This window comes from Sus scrofa, chromosome 13, assembly GCF_054392235.1.
Source record: "Sus scrofa isolate SSC_HxYL_T2T_F1_AM1 chromosome 13, Sscrofa_HxYL_maternal_Yorkshire_Landrace_v2.0, whole genome shotgun sequence".
NCBI classification, from domain to species: Eukaryota; Metazoa; Chordata; class Mammalia; order Artiodactyla; family Suidae; genus Sus; species Sus scrofa.
Window position 1 is genome coordinate 146,008,163 of NC_139395.1, and position 17,984 is coordinate 146,026,146.

The 17,984-nt window shown below is 49.8% G+C and overlaps 1 long non-coding RNA gene across 2 annotated transcripts in view; it reads right to left on the bottom strand.

The window, feature by feature from the left end:
• Positions 1 to 17,984, bottom strand: part of LOC110256390 (uncharacterized) — a 147,239-nt gene that overhangs the window by 83,055 nt on the left and 46,200 nt on the right. The window contains exons 1-2 of one of the 2 annotated variants that reach the window (XR_014824552.1): positions 13,098 to 13,591; positions 12,226 to 12,414 (exon numbers count right to left, since the gene is read on the bottom strand). The exons of the other annotated variant lie outside the window; for it this stretch is intronic. This is a non-coding gene — a long non-coding RNA (uncharacterized LOC110256390). Of the gene's footprint in view, positions 1 to 12,225; positions 12,415 to 13,097; positions 13,592 to 17,984 lie in introns of those variants that run through there. 2 annotated transcript variants of the gene reach the window in all.

A 17,984-nucleotide genomic window follows, 5' to 3' on the forward strand; every position in this document is an offset into this window, starting at 1 on the left:
TTGTGCCAGGGCGGGAACTCCTCAAAGACCATTTCTGTATGTGCTCAAAATCCACATGTGCCTAGTGGCTGAACAGTGCAATCTTAAAGGCTGAATGACTGACCTAGGTCCCAGCTTGGAGACTCCCAAGGGAGGAGAGGTCCCCCCGCTTTGGAATCACTCTAGTTACTTGGTGGGCACCTCTGACTGCTAGAAACACCTTCATCAAGCTGAAGTCTGCCTCCTTACTATCTGCCCCTACTCAAGTCTAGACAGAATATAGTCCCCCAGTTCTCCAGGCTCTTCTCAAGGTCAAACAGCCCCTGTTACTTCTCTGCTGCTCACCTGACCTAGTGTCTTGGTCCCTCAGGGGCTCATCCTTCACTGGACCCTGGTCCTCCACTCAGCTTGCCTCCATCTCTCTGAGAGACGGTCAGAACGGAGCACGTGCCCCCAGAAAGGTTCCCCGTCTTTTTCTAAACACTGACATGTTGCCCCTGAGTCAGCACCCAGCACTGGTATTTTTGGTGGAACAAGGCTTCCCATTTTTGTCCTCACTTGTGAACACGAGATTTATGACAGTTGTGGACACCCGTTGTGTTTTGACCACCCAGTACCAGACAGTCTTCCTAATTTAGAAGAATACCCAGGAGTTCCCATTGTGGCTCAGCAGTAACAAAACTAACTAGTATCCATGAGGATGTGGATTTGATCCCTGGCCTCGCTCAGTGGGTTAGGGATCGGGCATTGCCACAAGGTGAGCTGTGGTGTAGGTCAAAGACGCGGTTGGGATCCTGTGTTGCTGTGGCTGTGGTGTAGGCCAGCAGCTATAGCTCCGATTCGGACCCCTAGCCTGGGAACCTCCATATGCCGTAGGTGAAGCCCTAAAAAGACAAAAAAAAGAAGAAGAAGAAGAATATCCAAATAGGTGAGAGCTAGGGCCCTGTCTCCCATGATGGAGGTGGAAAGGGAACAGCGCTCACTCTCCATACCACAGGTTCATGCCAGAGCCGATGGCATGAGGTCCTTCCCAACCACAATTTTTGAGTTTTTCCTACATTCTTTCTGATGATTAAGAGATGTGGCTTAAAGTCCAGTGCAGAGAGGACCAGAATATCAGACAAACTTCTGACTATCAGTTCTTCTAAACAGTCCTCCAAGTTCTATCCCCATACCTACCTTGAGGCTCTAAACTCAGAATGATTCTCCAAAACTGAGACCAAGACAGAGGTAAAAGACTGGTGCCCCTCTCTGCTGTCACCAGGGACTACCATTTCTAAGGTCACCTTGGAGAGGTGCCCTGATGTTCTGGATGTGGGTGGTGGCGGGGAACAGCATGGGACCTGGAATCAGGACAACCTGGCTTCATCCCAGCTCAAACCCTGATGCTGAGGGATACAGGCAAATAAATGACTTTCCTACTCCGGGTCTCGGCTTTCGATGTGGAAAAGAAGGCACTGAGTGATTTTTAAGGTTCTTTTTCATTCCGATTCTCTGAGTCTCTGAACGCTGTAGGGAGCTGTTATTTCCTTGATTTCCTACTTATTGTTTTTCCCTTTCTTTCTGGCTTTTGTAAGAACACTGCAAATTTACAAACAGATAAACAAAATGTGATATACCCATACCATGGAATATTATTCAGCCATAAAAAAGGAACAAAATACTGATAAAGGCTGTAAAAGAGATGAACCTTGAAAACCATAGAAGCAAAAGAAGCCAGTCCCTAAAGACCATAGATGGCATGCGTCCTTTATATGAAATGCTAAGACAAGGCAGATTTATCGGGACATAAAGCAAACTAGTAGTTGACTGGGACTAGCAGGAAATGGTGAGCGACTGCCAAAAGGTACAGGGTTTCTTTAAGGGTGATGAAAACATTCTGAAATTGACTTTAGGTGATGGTTGCACAACTCTTTAAATATACAAAAAACCTTGAATTGTGCAACTGAAATCAGTGAATTGTATGTCATATGGCTTGGATCTCCATAAAACTGTGAAAAAATCAGGCAACAAGTTTATGAGAAATCTGATGTATTTACAAGCTGTGCTCATGGCATGGGCGGATAGCCTTGAAAATTAAATCCATTCATAACCTAAAAATTCTGTCTGGGGAGGGTTTTTTTGGGGGGAGGGGGTTGGCTGCACCTACAGCGTGTAGAAGTTTCCAGGTCAGTGACTGAACCCATGACACAGCAGCAACTCGCGCTGCTGTGGTGACAATGCCAGATCCTTAACCTGCTGCACCACAAAAGGAACTCCTACTATCCAACAATTCTATGTTGTTTGGTTTTGAAGATCTCTCCCTTGATCAACTAACCAAAATTAATTTTGTTGAAATGTAGCTTCTATAAAAATTGCCCTTTCTTAGAAGGTCTAATTAACAGTCTAATGAGCTCAGGAAAAGGAAAGATGGGGTCTGACATGTTTCCACACTTGATTCCAGATTGTTCACTGGGTAGCATCTCTTTTCTCTAGATTTTTACTGGGTTCTAATGGAAGTCATCATCAGAAGAAGCGTTATGGAACAGTGCATGCCATTCTTTGATGGGCACACAAATCACCTGGGGATCTGAGATTCTAATTTAGTAGGTCTGAGGTGGGGCCTGCATTTCTTTTTGTCTTTTTTTTTTTTTTTTTTTTTTTGTCTTTTTGCCTTTTCTAGGGCCGCACCTGTGGCATATGGAGGTTCCCAGGCTAGGGGTCAAATTGGAGCTGTAGCTGCCAGCCCACATCACAGCCACAGCAATGCAGGATCCGAGCCACGTCTGCAACCTACACCACAGCTCATGGCAATGCCGGATCCTTAACCCACTGAGCAAGGCCAGGGATCGAACCCGCAACCTCATGGTTCCTAGTCAGATTTGTTAACCACTGAGCCTGACCTGCATATCTAACAAGCTCCCCAGCGTTGCTGATGCTGGCCCATGGACCACACTTTAAGTTGCCAGGCTCCAGGCCTGTACCACACAATGTGGCCATTGAGCATCTGCAATGTACTGATCTGAATTGAGATGTGAGGTGAGTGAACAAGAGACCGTAAGTGATGTAAGTGTAAAACAGACATTGGACTTCAAAGGCTTAGTAACAAAACAAAAGAATGTGAAATAACAATTGCTACTTTTGTTGCACACTGGAAAAAGAATATTTTGAATATATCTAATTAAATAAAATGTATTTACTTCTTTTAATTTGCTTCTTTATTTTTTGTTTGTTTTGGACCACAACTATGTCAGGGCAAGGCAGGTTGAAGCTCCTGAGTCAGGGATCAAACCCATGCTAACAGCTGTAACCAGAGCCACAGTAGCGACAAGGCTGGATCCTTAACCCACTGGGCCACCAGGGAATTCCATAAAATGTACTTTTTAAATTTTATTTTCATTTTATTTTTTTGTCTTTTTGCTTTTTCTATGGCTGCTCCTGCGGCACATGGAGGTTTCCAGGCTAGGGGTCCAATTGGAGCTGTAGCCACCAGCCTATGCCAGAGCCACAGCAACACGGGATCCGAGCCGCATCTGTGACCTATACCACAGCTCACAGCAAAGCTGGATCCTTAACCCACTAAGCAAGGGCAGGGATCGAACTCACAACCTCGTGGTTCCTAGTCGGATTCGTTAACCACTGTGCCACAACGGGAAGTATAAAATGTACTTTTTTTATTACAAGTTTTATTTGTGGGAGATACCTATAGTAGCCTGTCCCAACCACTGCCATTCCTTACCTCCTTCTTCCTTAATAATAGACTTTCAGGGAGTTCCCATCATGGTTCAGTGATTAAGGAATCTGACTAGGAACCATGGGGTTGCGGGTTTGATCCTGGGCTTCATTCAGTGGGTTAGGGATCCAGCGTTGCCGTGAGCCATAGCTTGTGATGTGGGTTGCAAACGAGGCTCCCTGCGTTGCTGTGGCTCTGGCATAGGCTGGCAGCTGTGGCTCTGATTGGACCCCTGGCCTGGGAATCTCCATGTGCCGAGGGAGTGGCCCTAGAAAAGGCAAAAAGACAAAATAAATAAATAAATAAATAAATAATAGCCTTTCAGCTGGGCACATGGTAATCATCAGGAATAAAGACTACATTTCCCAGCTTCCCTTGCAGCTAAGCAGGACCACCTGATTAATCATTGCGTAGAATGTAGGGGAAAAAGTCATGTGACTTCCAAGAACCTTTCTTTAGAGATTACATAGCTGCACTCTTTGCCTACTTCTTCTTCATTCCTTCCTCCATCCTGCTGCCTAGAATGCAGAGATCTTGCCATCTCAGACCATGAGGCTAAGGCATGACCAGTAGGGTCACAAAATGTAAAGTCTATGATGGCAAAGATTTTTATCTGTCTTTTTCTTTTGCTTCCCCTACTTCTGTAATGCCAGAGCCTAAATGGTGCTTAAATATTCGCTGATTAAATGAATGAATAAATTAAGTGATATCCACCTCAGACCACCCACCTAAACTTTTACGTGAGAGAGAAACAAGCTTCTACTTGCCTAAACCCAACCTAATCCTAATCAATACAATATTGAAAAGTCCTTATACTGCTTTATGCCATAGAAGGTTTACTTAAAATATTAAGCCAAACCTCAGTAAATCTAATCACACTTTAAATGCATTGTGATACTCATCTTTGCAATGCTGTGGATTATTTTTACCATGCCAAAATCCATTCATTTGTTTGTTCAATAAGTTGAGGTTTCAGTATTTCAAGTTCCTAAAACCAAGATATGCCTCTCACAGTACTTTCTTACTAACAATTCAAAGCACTGTAGAAATTCAAGCCAGCAAGGTTTTCCCTAAAAGCCCAAGGGTATAGGTGAGTTAGCATCAAAAAGGAATATTTTTATAAGATAGAAATGAGGGAAATTTTTAAAGAAAAAATTTTCCCTGATTAAGGGAAATTTTTCCATATCATACTCTGTCCATTACATTTCACTACTTCTAAAGCGAACAGAAATTTTATATCAGTGAAGTTAGTAATAGCAGATATTAAGCAAAAGCAAATGTCATTTTCTTATTTTTAAGAAAACATTTCACCCAAGTTTTCAGCCTCATGTTTGCTGTTAAGAGAGTTGATCCATAAGCCCAATGCCTGGATGTGTCTTCTCTGGATATACCAGGGAAGCTTCTTCTCTTTTTTTTCTTTTAATTTTTATTTTATTTTATTATTATGATTATTATTATCTATTTATTTATTTATTTATTTTGGTCTTTTTGCCTTTTCTACGGCCACTCCCGCGGCATATGAAGGTTCCCAGGCTAGGGGTCTAATTGGAGCTATAGCCACCGGCCTATGCCAGAGCCACAGCCACGCGGGTTCCGAGCCGTGTCTGCAACTTATACCACAGCTCACGGCAACGCTGGATCCTTAACCCGCTGAGCAAGGCTAGGGATCGAACCCGCAACCTCATGATTCCTAGTTGGATCCGTTAACCACTGAGCCACGATGGGAACTCCGGAGCTGGCTTTTTTAAGTTGGACTAGAATTCCTTAAAACACAGCACCTACATGACAGATGGAGAAAACATCATGACAAGCTTCATCTGAGTTATAAACCTACTATTAATGATAATACATAATTTATGGTTTTTTTGTTTTGTTTCGCTTTGCTTTTTAGGCTGCACCTTTGGCATATGGAGGTTCCCAGGCTAGGGGTCGAATCGGAGCTGTTAGCCACATGCCTATGCCAGAGCCACAGCAATGGGGGATCCGAGCCACGTCTGCAGCCCACACCACAGCTCATGTCAATGCCTGATCCTTAACCCACTGAGCAAGGCCAGGGATCGAACCCGCAACCTCATGGTTCCTAGTCGGATTCCTTGACCACTGCGCCACCACGGGAACTCCCACCAGGGAAGCTTCTAGACAGAAAGCATCTGATATATAATTTCCCTTTTAGTTGAAAAAAAAACATATATATATATATATATATTTCTTAAATATACCATTGATCAGATTTTCCCAGAGGTAAGTTACAAACTAGAACTGAGAGAAATACCTTTAAAAAAACAAAAACAAAAACTGTTTAAAAACTCCAAAGCCTCAGGATAGTATTGAATGACTTACTTGTGACATCTTGGTGAGGATGGAAATTCTGGGGATGAGGACGCGGGAGCTAGGTAACCACATTTAAAAATGTAAGAGAGGAGAACAGCGAGTGAAGGAGGAGCACAGAATGAAGTTCATCTGTGAGGCTGGACCATGTGACAAGCAAAGGATGCTAAGAGATGAGCCTGGGGAGTCCGGTGGAGAATAGTCCTGGAACTGGACTTTGGCCTGCTATGAATGGAAAGGCACTGGAGATTTCAGAAGCTGAGCAGAACAAGGCCGGACTTGTCATTTGAAGCATAAGCCTAGTAGCACAGTGGTTAAATTGATGGACCTGGAAGCCACTGGAAGCAGCTACCGAAATGACATAGGTGAGGACAATGACCACGCAGGGGCATGCAGAGGAGGGAATGGTAGCAGCTCTGGTAGCTGCTGGTGTCAGGAGGGAGAAAGCCTCATTCACAGATGACCTTTGATTTCTGACTTGGGATCTGGAGAGCTGGAGAAGGAAAAGCGGCTTGGGAGGTAGAGGACAGAAATGAGGAGGTCTGTTTTGGACAGTGAGTTTGGGGTGGTTATAGGAGAGCCGCATGGGGAGACTCCTGCCAAGCTGCCTGGGTCTCCATAACCCCATTTTTTCCAGGCTAAGGGCTATCTTTCCATTTATCCTCATAATATCCCCTCTGTATGTCAGGGAAGATGCTGAGGCTGAATCTGCAAGCTGACTCTGAGCATAAAGAGACTTCCAGCAGTAACACTATTTTCTTCCAAGAGCAACTGCCACCATTTCTTCAGCACTTACTGTGTGTCCAGCACTGGGCCCCCAGCTTTTCATGCGTAGTCTATTTATCTCACAGAACGATGTGAGGTAGTCTGCACCCTATCTCTCATACAGGCAAGCTGAGAATTAAGACTGAGAAAAAAAGTAAGGGACATGCCCAAGTTTTCACAGCTAGAAAATAGCAGAACTGGTGTTTAAATCAGGCCTGCAAATTAGCTCCCAATGAGCTTATACGCAGCTATATGATACTGCTTCCAGATGAGAACCTGAATTTAAATCTAACTAGTTCTATAATGGTTTCATTTGCAAATTCACTCATTCATGTATTCACTTGTGGAATTAACACTGGACTCCTATTAAGCACAAAGTATGAACAACATCAAGGCAGAGTCCCCATCGTGGTGCAGAGGAAAAGAATCCGACTAGGAACCATGAGGTTGCAGGTTCGATCCCTGGCCTTGCTCAGTGGGTTAAGGATCTGGCATTGCTCTGAGCTGTGGTGTAGGTGGCAGACTCAGCTCAGATCCTGCATTGCTGTGGCTGTGGCGTAGGGCGGCAGCTGATGCCAAGGAGAGTGACTAAAGCAACGGGCAGGCTTTACCCAGGAGGAGGTTTTCAAAACAGGCTTTGACAAAATGATGAGATGTTAGCAGCCCACGCCAGCCAGAGTGCTCACACACCCCTTCCCAGCCCCCTTCCCCCAACTTCCACCCTCCCTCCCACCCCCATGCGCCTGTGCTTGAATGCATACAGTCCAGAATAAGGTAGGAGACAGAGAAACAGTTGTGCACGTGGAGAGTCATCATCCAAGTTCTCTTTCTGGAGCATCACAAGTCATGGCAGTGTTTCTGGCTCTGCCGTTGCTGAGCTGCAGGACCTTGAACAAATTTACTCGCCTCCTGGTCCTCACCAGCCTATCAGCTTGTGCAAGGCAGATGTGTGTGTGTGGGGGGGTGGAAATCTCTGAGTGACTGGTCAAAAATTTAAGCACTCTGTCCTGCTGTATAGCACTGGAACTGTATCTACTCACTTATGATGGAGCATGATGGAGGATAACATAAGAAAAAGAATGTATATATGCATGTGTGACTGGATCACTTTGCCGTACAGTGGAAAATCAACAGAACACTATAAACCACTATAAACCACTATAATGGAAAAAATAAATATCATTTTAAAGAAAATTTAGGCGCTCTGCAAATCCTGGGGGTCTTTCAGATGGTTGTATGCACACAGACTGCCTTGAAGATAATCACACGTAGCGCTTGGAAACAAAACTCTTAGCCCTGAACGCAAAGTTGCCTTTGTCCCCAGCGGACCACATTCTATTTTCTATCAATTCCCTCACAATGCAGCTTGGTAGGTTATAAAAGAGCCTCTCCTTGAGAGGAGTCATTTTCATGCTGGGAACATGCAGACACCCCGCCCCGGGAGATGACAGTGTGTTTTCCCGGAGGTGGAGGCAGCCTGCAGATTGGATCTGATCTGAGTTTATGCCGGAGGTCTGAACCCAAGGGAACACATTTGTGTCTGGAAGCGGGTCTTTGCAGAGCCTCAGCCAGCTGGCTCAGCTCTGCTAGACGCTGTGTTCCCTGCTCCCTCACCCTTCCTCCAGGAAGCACCTCTTCTGGCCCAGCCTCGATGATGCTTTTCCGTTCACGCCCTTCAACCCACATCCCCGGCTGGCCGAGGGGGAGCCCGCCCGTGCTGTCAGTGCCGCCCGCGGCACCTGGCTCGCCTCCCTCCACGCTTGGCCAAAGCCTCAGACGCAGAAGAAACCAGAGCTGGCTCAGCTGGCCAGCGCCCGGGCTTCCTGTCCAAGTGTTTGCGGCCGGGCTTCCTGCTGACGGAAGGGCAGCGCTCCTCTGACATCCCAAGCGGTGGCTCCCAGGGCCCCGGCCGCCGAGCACATCCAGCTGGCACCCGGCGCAGGAGCCATGGCTGCGCTCCGTGCAGCTGTCAGATGACATTCACAGGGACGCTGGGGTCAGGCCTGGAGAGCTATAAAGGGGATTCCTTTGGGGAGGGAGGAAGCTGTGAATCAGACCAGAAACCCGGGAGCTCAGGCTTGTCCTGGGCAGGCGGCCAGACCACGCCTCGCAGGCCCCCCCCTCTGACAGACCCCCTTGCTTCATGTGGGCCCACCTCCCTGCCACCTGCGCTCTTTCCCAGTGAGAGCCTCCAGCACATGGCTTCCCTCCGCCCCAGGTGGACTGGGAACGGGGCCACGCACCCAGATGATAGCCCACCCGGGCTCTGACCCCATGCCCTTGAGGAATTTAGCTTCACGGAGAATCAGCTTCCCCTTCACAAGTGGAAACTGGAGAGTGAGAATATTTTCAGAGTGTTCCATGTTTATTTTCCCACGTTTCAAGGGCGGCGACATAGGAAACGGGGTCAGACTTGTTCTCTCTAGCTCCAGAGGTCAGGACAAGCATTCTACGGAGGCAGAATTCAGTTTAAATAGGGGAAAATGAAACCCCCGAACAGGCCATCCCCTAAGTAGTGAGCACCCTGTTGCTAGACTTTAAGCTCTGCGAGGGTCGCTGTCTGTCTTCATTCCTGCCAGAGGACCAAACCAGCACGGTGCCTGCCTAAGAGTAAAGGCTCCAAATCTTTGTGGAAGAGAGGAGTGAAGGCGGATAGAAAAAACAGGGAGGGGTCTTCCCACTGCCTCTCAATAGTAACGAACCTGACTAGGAACCATGAGGCTGCGGGTTCGATCCCTAGCCTTGCTCAGCGGGTTAAGGATCCGGCATTGCCGTGAGCTGTGGTATAGGTCACAGATGCAGCTTGGATCCCACGTTGCTATGGCTCTGGTGTAGGCCGGCAGCTGCAGCTTCGATTTGACCCTTAACCTGGGAACGTCCCTGTGCCATGGTGCAGCCCTAAAAAGAAAAAAAAAAAAAACAAAAAAAAAACCCAGGAGGGAAAGAGAGGTGGAAAGAAGGAAGAAGAGAGAAAAAGACGAAAGGAGAAAAAGGGGAAAGGATCATCTTCGAGAAGATTCCTCCTTTAGGAGAGAGTTTGGACAAGCTGACTGCAATTGTCTTTTGGACTCAATGATTACAAGACAAGGATTTTAAGCACCCACTCCAAGGGGACACATCAACTCCAAAACCAGGCCGAGCAATTCTCTTGTGACACTGTGTTCATAGGCACAGGCCTTGCCACCCGAGCACTCTGTGGTCTACAACGCCCCCAAGACAGACACAAACACACACACACACACACACACACACACACACACACACACACACACACACACAAGTTGTCCCTCACTTCTACAGAATCCTGAAAAACACAGAGTCTGCATTTGAAAGACGTAGAGCCAGAGGTTCAAAGACGGCATGTGACTTGTCTGAGCTGAGACTTAGCCTCAGGTCTCCTGACCCTGAGTCCAGTAATAAGCAGGCTAGTCTGCCTTCCTGCCTGCCAAAGAGCTGTCTGCCCCTGAAGACAGCTATCATGGTCTCACACGAAACTGAAGCACCAGAGGTTGCCCTATCCTTTGAAAAAATGTAGAGGAAACAGATCTTCCTAAAAACAACAACAACAACAAAAAAAAAAACACTTCCCTTTCCCGGCCTGGCTCCCAGCAGGATAAGGCTTGGGCACGACCACTAATTGCAGTAACCGGCAGAGGATCTGGGACTCTTTCCAGAGGCAAGTTTACTTTCTAGGGCCAGCTCTCCAGAGCACTGGTTGGAAAGATGTGTTCTTTTCCAAAGGTCTGACTAGCTGGAGATTAGGCGGGTCATTTGCCTGTCTTCTGTCCCTCTGTGTTCCTCTCTCACAGGGGGCTGACCCCTGTCGGCCACATTCCCCACCAAGACTGGTTTCTACCCTCGGCTCCCCACCGCCCCCGCCCCCGGGGGGAAGGACAGAGGGTAGAAACCAGCCTTTCTCTCTGTCTCTCCCTTTATCTGGAGCATCACCTCTGGGGTCCCAATTCCTGCCAGGGGACTTCTGCCAGGGTTCCAGCTCTCTCTGAGTTCTGGAAACACAACCTCTTCTCTGCCCTTCCAGCAGGAATGGGGCCATTTTCTTGTGGCTGCTACTCTCAAGGCTGCCTTTCACCCAAGTCTGCCCTTTCCTCTCTTCCAAGGTCTTCACAGCTAGCTTCCCTCTGCTGAGGTTTCCGGAATGGGCTATGTCTCCCCCCTGGACTCTGACTGACTCCATGTCAGTGTGGGTGGGTTGAGACCCAGCGCAGAGAGGGTTAAATGGATGGCAATATGGGACTCTCTCTAAGGACCACCTTAAAGAGAGTCAGGTAGTACCTGAGGAAGTACCAAGAGAGTCAGGTAGGCAGGCCAGGAGGCTCCTGAGGAAGCTACCTGTGTATGAGGAGGCAGGCCAGGGCCACCCTGGCTCTGCATGGGAACCAGAGGACCTGGAGTCAGCCCACTGTCCCATCGCAGGCCCCTTCCCCTCTCACAAGGCCCCACCTGCCCAGCATCCCTCAGTGCTAGGACACAATCAGTGCTTCTCACACATGTGGGCCAGACGGCAGGACTCAGCCTCTCAGAGCTCTGAGCAAGCCAAGATTCTAGGTCCAGAAGCTTCTAGGTCACCTCCATCGAAGCGGAAAGAAGGGCTCCCTCAGCACCATCAGCAAAGAAAGCAGGTGTCTTTCCTCCCCACTCCCAAACTCATGGCATCTGGGACTCAAAAAGAAGAGTCACAGTCTCTTCCTGCCCCCACCTCACCCCCAAGGCCCCTCACTCTCCTAGGCTGAGGTCTAATCGGGACTTTTAAGAGTCCCGCCTAGGCAGAGACCCAAGGGGAGGCTGTGTTCTCTGAAACTATTATTCATGAGCACAGATATATCATGTAGAAAGGGAGAAAGCTGAGACTCACCTTTAGATTTAGGTGGACCTACTACATGCTTGCCACGGAGATAAGTACTTACACGTAGTCTGTGTCATTTCATCAATCGATAAAAGGGGAGAATAAGACCCCCCCCCAAAATGCATCAGCCTCTGTTCAATGTATCTTTACTGGGTACCTGCCAGGTACTAGGCATTCTGCAAGGATGATTTGACTACAGTTCCTTCCTTCTAGTCAAGAACCTGAGGTCTGGAATCAGCTAGACCCACCTGGGTTTGAATCCAGACTCCAGCAGTTAGTATTTATGTGACCTTGAGCAAGTGACGTGTGCCCCGAGCCTCAGATTCTGCATCTATGAAAAGGATATAATGATAAGAGTCTAGTCTCATTAAGGTGTTGAAGGATTCAGGTAGGTTAACAAGCTTGGCGAGTGCCCAGCACCTGGTAAACACTCTTCAACGAGTGGTAACTTTTTTTTTTAATTAGTAAGTCTAGGATGCATGGCAGCATCCAGGGGTGAAAAGCATTTTCGAAGGCTGCCCAGAGCCTTCTGACTCCAGAATTGGAAGAAAAATGGCTGTTGCTTTCTCTGTCTCACCTCAGACGCATCCCACACACCCTCAGCTCCCCCTGGCAGCCTCGCCGCCACCCTTCTGAGCTGCCGGATGTCCGCTGAGGTCCAAGGTTTGGAGAGTTTCCGGGACTGGCGGGGTCACACTGCAGCTGGGCGGTGCCTGGCAGCCCCACCCTTCCTGGCAGCCAGGCCTCCTCCTGGGTCCCTGAAAGCCTGCCAATGGGGGGTGGGGAGCAGAGGGAGAGGAAGGTCCAGCTCAGACATTTGCCCTGAGGGAAGCCTGCAGGGAGGCTGGGGTTACGGGGGAAGGAGGAGAGGGGGCAGAGCAGACTCACACCCTTGTCCAGCCACACAGAGAATCCAGACTCTGGAAGTGCCAAGTGCTCCTCCTAGTGGAGAAGGGATGAGGCAAGATCCCATTCAGCTGCCTCTCCCCCCCCTCCCCCATTACCTAACCCAAAAAACGGGGTGCCTTCACCAGGCCCATCAGACGGCACTTTCAGTCCCATTCTACAGCTCCTCACAGCTGAAAAAGCCCCTTTGCATCCAATTCCCGTAACATGGTGATTTTTTTTCAGGGGGCACATTTGTAACACCCCATTTCACAGATGAGAACACTGAGTCCATTCCTGCAGTCTTTGGCAGAACTGGGACTAGAACCCAGGTCTTTTCATTCTCCCTTCCACAGGCTTTTGTCAGTGCACTGGCCTCCAAGAGGGAGATACCCTCCTTGTCCATAGCCCACCCCTTCCACCCCCACTCCTCATACAAGCATCGTGCCATCTTGAAAACAGCACTGGTTCTTTTCTTGGCTCTCAGTCACAAGAACCTCAGCGCCCAGTGGTAGCCTGATTAAAGCCACTCCTTTGCTGCAAGCTCGTCCTACGTTTTCATACCTGCGCATCTCAGTGTCAGCCTTCCCTTCCACCAGCAGGCCTATCCGACGGCTCTCCCAGAGAAAAAGGCTTTCTGCTCACTGTGGTCAGATCCAGGGCACAGCAGGTCTCCTGGGGATCCACCACACACAAGCTGTGCTGAGCACTCCCAGCACAAAGACAGAGCAGTGGGGGCAGTGGAGAGGGACCCCGGCCTGGTCCACCCTGTGCCCCCTGCCCTGGAAGAGACAGGCTGGAGAGAAGGCCCACTCTGGAGGAGGAGACGACCTCTGCCCTGCCTTCTTCCCTGAAAACAAAGTCCCTCCTCAGAAGGAGCTCTCCAGAGGCACCCCTGCCCCGACTGGGAACGCAACCACATGGGTCCTTGGGACCCACAGTTCCCAGGGACAGCCCCAGAGGTCTGGCTTGGAGACCCAGCCACTAGCGAGTCTCCTACAGAACAGAGCTGGAGAGGTGGCCCGGGTCCCCATCCTGGAGGGAAGGTCTCCTGGGACTGGAAGCTGGTTCTCCCCCAGCTCCGGGAGTGGGGTGGCTTACTCGCTGCGGATCCTGTCATGGGACAGAGCTGGGCCTGGGCTCAAGGACAGGCCAGGCAGACAGAGAACTGTGTTTTCCGGGAAGGCAGCCAGCCCTCGTGCCCTCAGGCTTCCGGGCATTGAGGAGAGCAGCAGAGCAGGCTCCTGCCACCACCCCAGTCGCCCCACACAGCCCGGCCCGTCTCTGAGCCAGAGCACTGCAGCAGGAGGTCCTCTGCCACCCAGCCCTTCCCCCGGCCACTGCTTTGTGAACTAAAGGGCGCTGCACTGAGGGGAGGACAAGCATGACCTGAGGCCTCAGCCCCACCCCATGCCCAAGTCCTTGGGTGTCTCCTCGTGAGCAAACCGGAGCTCCCCTGCTTCTCTCATTCCCAGGACGATGGCCATACCATTTCACCCCCTGAGCTGTACTGGGGCAGTAATGCCTGCTGTGCCTGGCTCCCGGATTGCCGGAGCCTTGGAATGTAAGCTGCCTGTGAAACGCCTAAGGCACGTCCTCCATGTGGGCTTCTTGTATTAACATCTTATTGACTTGGTTTAGATCATGCATTTTCCACTGAAGGGGAAATGAACAACAGGTTAGGGTGAGCGCTGGCCAGCAGACCCGGGCCTTCCTCAGCCATCTCCTCTGAGGCCCACGGAGCATCCACTCCAGGGCCCTGCCTGGCTAGCACAGTGGGCGCCTGCCAGCCTGAGGGCAGGAAGCAAAAGGGACCCCCAGTGGAGCCCCAGTGTGTGATCGTAGGGGTCCTGGAGCCCACCCCCATTCCTCACTTGGTAGAAGGGCCCCCCTGCCGCTCAGAGGAGGTGAGGGGCTCTCCTGCCCCCTTCCTGGGCTGCTTGGTGAGCACCTGGGGGCCACACTTCTAGGGAAGTAACTGGGGCCTGGACAGATAGTGAGGGGGTGGAAGGGGTCAAAACCAGGTTGGAGGAGAAAGAACTGAAGGGATTCAAGCAGTTCAACCCAGATCAGAACAAGTATCTCCCACCAGCACAGTCACAGAGCGAGAGCTGCACTTCTGACCCCAAAGGGCCCTAGAGTGGACTTATTTAGAAGGCTGACTTTGACTACTCTACAAAAGCACTTTTGAAGTTCCCGTCATGGCTCAGTGGAAACGAATCTGACTAGCATCCATGAGGACACAAGTTTGATCCCTGGCCTCCCTCAGGGGGTTAAGGACCCGGCGTTGCTGTGAGCTGTGGTGTAGGTCGCAGACGGCTTGGATCTGGCGGTGCTGTGGCTGTGGTATAGGCCAGCGGCTGCAGCTCTGATTCGACACCTAGCCTGGGAACCTCTGTATGCCTCAGGTGCGACCCTGAAAAGACACACGCACACACACACACACAAAATTTAAAAAGCACTTTCTGGAGTTCCCGTCGTGGCACAGTGGTTAACGAATCCGACTAGGAACCATGAGGTTGCAGGTTCGGTCCCTGCCCTTGCTCAGTGGGTTAACCATCTGGCGTTGCCGTGAGCTGTGGTGTAGGTTGCAGACGTGGCTCGGATCCCACATTGCTGTGGCTCTGGCGTAGGCCGGTGGCTACGGCTCCGATTCGACCCCTAGCCTGGGAACCTCCATATGCTGCGAGAGTGGCCCAAAGAAATAGCAAAAAGACAAAAAAAAAAAAAAAAAAAAAAAAGCACTTTCTACAAGCTGAACCATCGCAAGAAAAATAGATGAGTTCACGGGCAGTGAATTCTTAGTCCCTGAAGGTGTTCTGTCCTCAGCTTGGGCAGTTGATGGGAGGCAACTCTATAAAGGGGACATTTGGGATCCCCCCACTTTCCAGGCACCCCAGGATTCTCTAGTCACCGAGGGCTGCAACCTTCTGCCTGGCCTGAATTAGCTGGCGCTGTGAAGCCTGTTACTCAGAACTGAAGTGCTTGGCCATTGCAGACTGCTGGTACCCCCCAAGTGCTCCAGGTACTGGACACAGCATCCACATGCAGGAGGGCCCCGCATCTACAGGGACAGGCAATTTAACAGGTTATAAATGGTCCAGTTCCCCTCTACCCTCCTGTTGATACCAAAAAAGTGTCTCTCTCTCCCTTCACTCTGTCAATAGAGCCCATGGAGTTTCAACTTACTGCCACAAAGCACGTGGCCTTCCCAGCACCAGGAAAAACAAGTCGGTGCATGAAAATAACCCATCCTGACACATGGCAAGCTGACTGTTCAGGGCTGGGTGGTCCCCTGATTGCTACACACAAGTTTGGTACGTGGCCTTCACCCCCACCCCCCAAAATCCACATTGCAGACCCTCTGAGTCAGGAGGGAGGTGCTGGGCGGTGACCCGTTTCTCAGGAGGCTGGAACCCTGGGGGCTGCCAGGAGCTTCCTGTCAATCCAGCCACCCCATTAGTCCCAAACCCAGGCCAGCAGTTCACCAGAGGCAGACCAGCTGTTGGCAGGAGGAAAGCCAGCAGCCAAGAGTCACCATGGTGGAGGAGCAATCTTCACCTTACGAGGGGACCCCCGGCCAGACCCCCAGGAAAGTGACTCTTCATGGAAGGGTGCTGCGTTCCTTCGGCAAATTAACATCAACAGAGAGATGACATTTCTCTTGTTTCCATCTGTAGCACAGCAGACACGCCTGGGAATGGCTGGCCTTTTCAGGGCAGGGATGGTCTGATGTCCCACAGGGTGAAGCCAAGAACCAAAGAGAGACTAAGAGTGCCTGCCCCTGGTCTGTCCCCTGGGAAGTCGGTGGCAGAGCCAGATCTAGATCCCACTCCTGAGTTCATTCTTTTTCCACCAAGCCCCACTTTGTATGAATTGTAGAACGAAGCAGGAAGTATCACCTGACACCTGCCACAGCTGTCACCCACCTCAGGGAGTCCCTTCCTTCCCTCCCTCTCTCTTCAGACCTTGAACCCATCATGACTGCTCCAACCACACATCTACCATGCCCTCAGCCTGGAGTGTCCTTCTCCAGCATCTGGCTGGACTCAGCTCAAAAGTTGCCTCCTCCAGGAAGCCTTCCCTGACCTGCCCAGTGTTAATTCTCTGCAAGGAACACTGATGTTTTCTTGGTTATTTACACACCTCGGGTGTACATGGGTATTTATGTGTTTAATCTTTCTCCTTCCAATAAAATTGAAATATCAGGAGAGTAGGAACCAGGCAGAGTTTAACAAATGTGGTTCAGTGATGGACAGAGAGAATTTCATTTTTAATTGCCGAAAACCCAGAGCTGGTGGAAGTACTGAACACTTGTGGACATATTGTTGACCATATGTTCTGACTAATGCAGGAGTTTCCCTCCGATGACTCACAAGGTCCCTGTACCCTGAGCCAGCACCTGCAATGTAACTGAGGTGCTTCATGCTCACAGACTCTGATGCCTCACAGTGAAGGAAGAACACACCACTTTTCTGGGTCCCTTAAGGAGAAAATGGGATTTTCTGACAATACCCTTCCTCTGTTTTCCTTCTCACTTGCAGAAGAAAAGCTCAGGAGATGGGGTTGACAGCCCCATCCCTCCCACGCCCCCTCCCATAATTGTTTCCCTCCCTTCCTCTTCTCCCATCCTGAGTATTTGTCACTCTGCTTGTGGCAAATTGCTTATCACCTTTAAAAGCCAAGAATGGTTGCTAACCAAGACAGGCCTGGAAGTTTTTACAAGAAGTGGATGCTTAGAAATAGAAATGCTATTGATTTCTTCCCCCAGCAACAGCATCACCAAATTCATTTCACTACGCATTTGTAGGCAGCCTCAGAGGCCAGCACAGCCCAGATCGTCCTGGAGATGCAGAGACAGGCTCTGCCTTGGAAGACCTCTCAGGCCAGTAAGAATGACAATTTTGACTCAATAAATATTTTCTTTCTCTCTCTTTTTTTTTTTTTTTTAATGTCTTTTTAGGGTTCCACCCACAGCATATGGAAGTTCCCAGGCAAGGGGTTGAATCAGAGCTGCAGCTGCCAAACTATGTCACAGCCACAGCAATGCAGGATTCCAGCTACGTCTGTGACCTACACCACAGCTCACGGCAATGCCAGATCCTTAACCCACTGAGCAAGGCAAGGGATCAACCCCACTTCCTCATGGATACTAGCTGGGGTTTGTCACCACTGAGCAACGATGGAAACTCCAACATATGTTTTCTTAAGCACTTACTAAATGCAAGGCGCTGGGTGGCCTACTGTAAATGAGGAATAGGCCTGCCCTTGAGCAGTTCATCATCTCATGGAGGAGAGAGGCCCGACAATCTCTACACCCTGTTTGAGGTTCTGTGGAAGAGAAGTGCAGGTGAAGACAAGGGTAGCAGGTACCGAAGGCGCAGACCTGGAAGTCAGGCATCCAGGGGAAGTGAGAGTGCACCAGGACGAGGTGGGGGCTGAAAGTCAGCC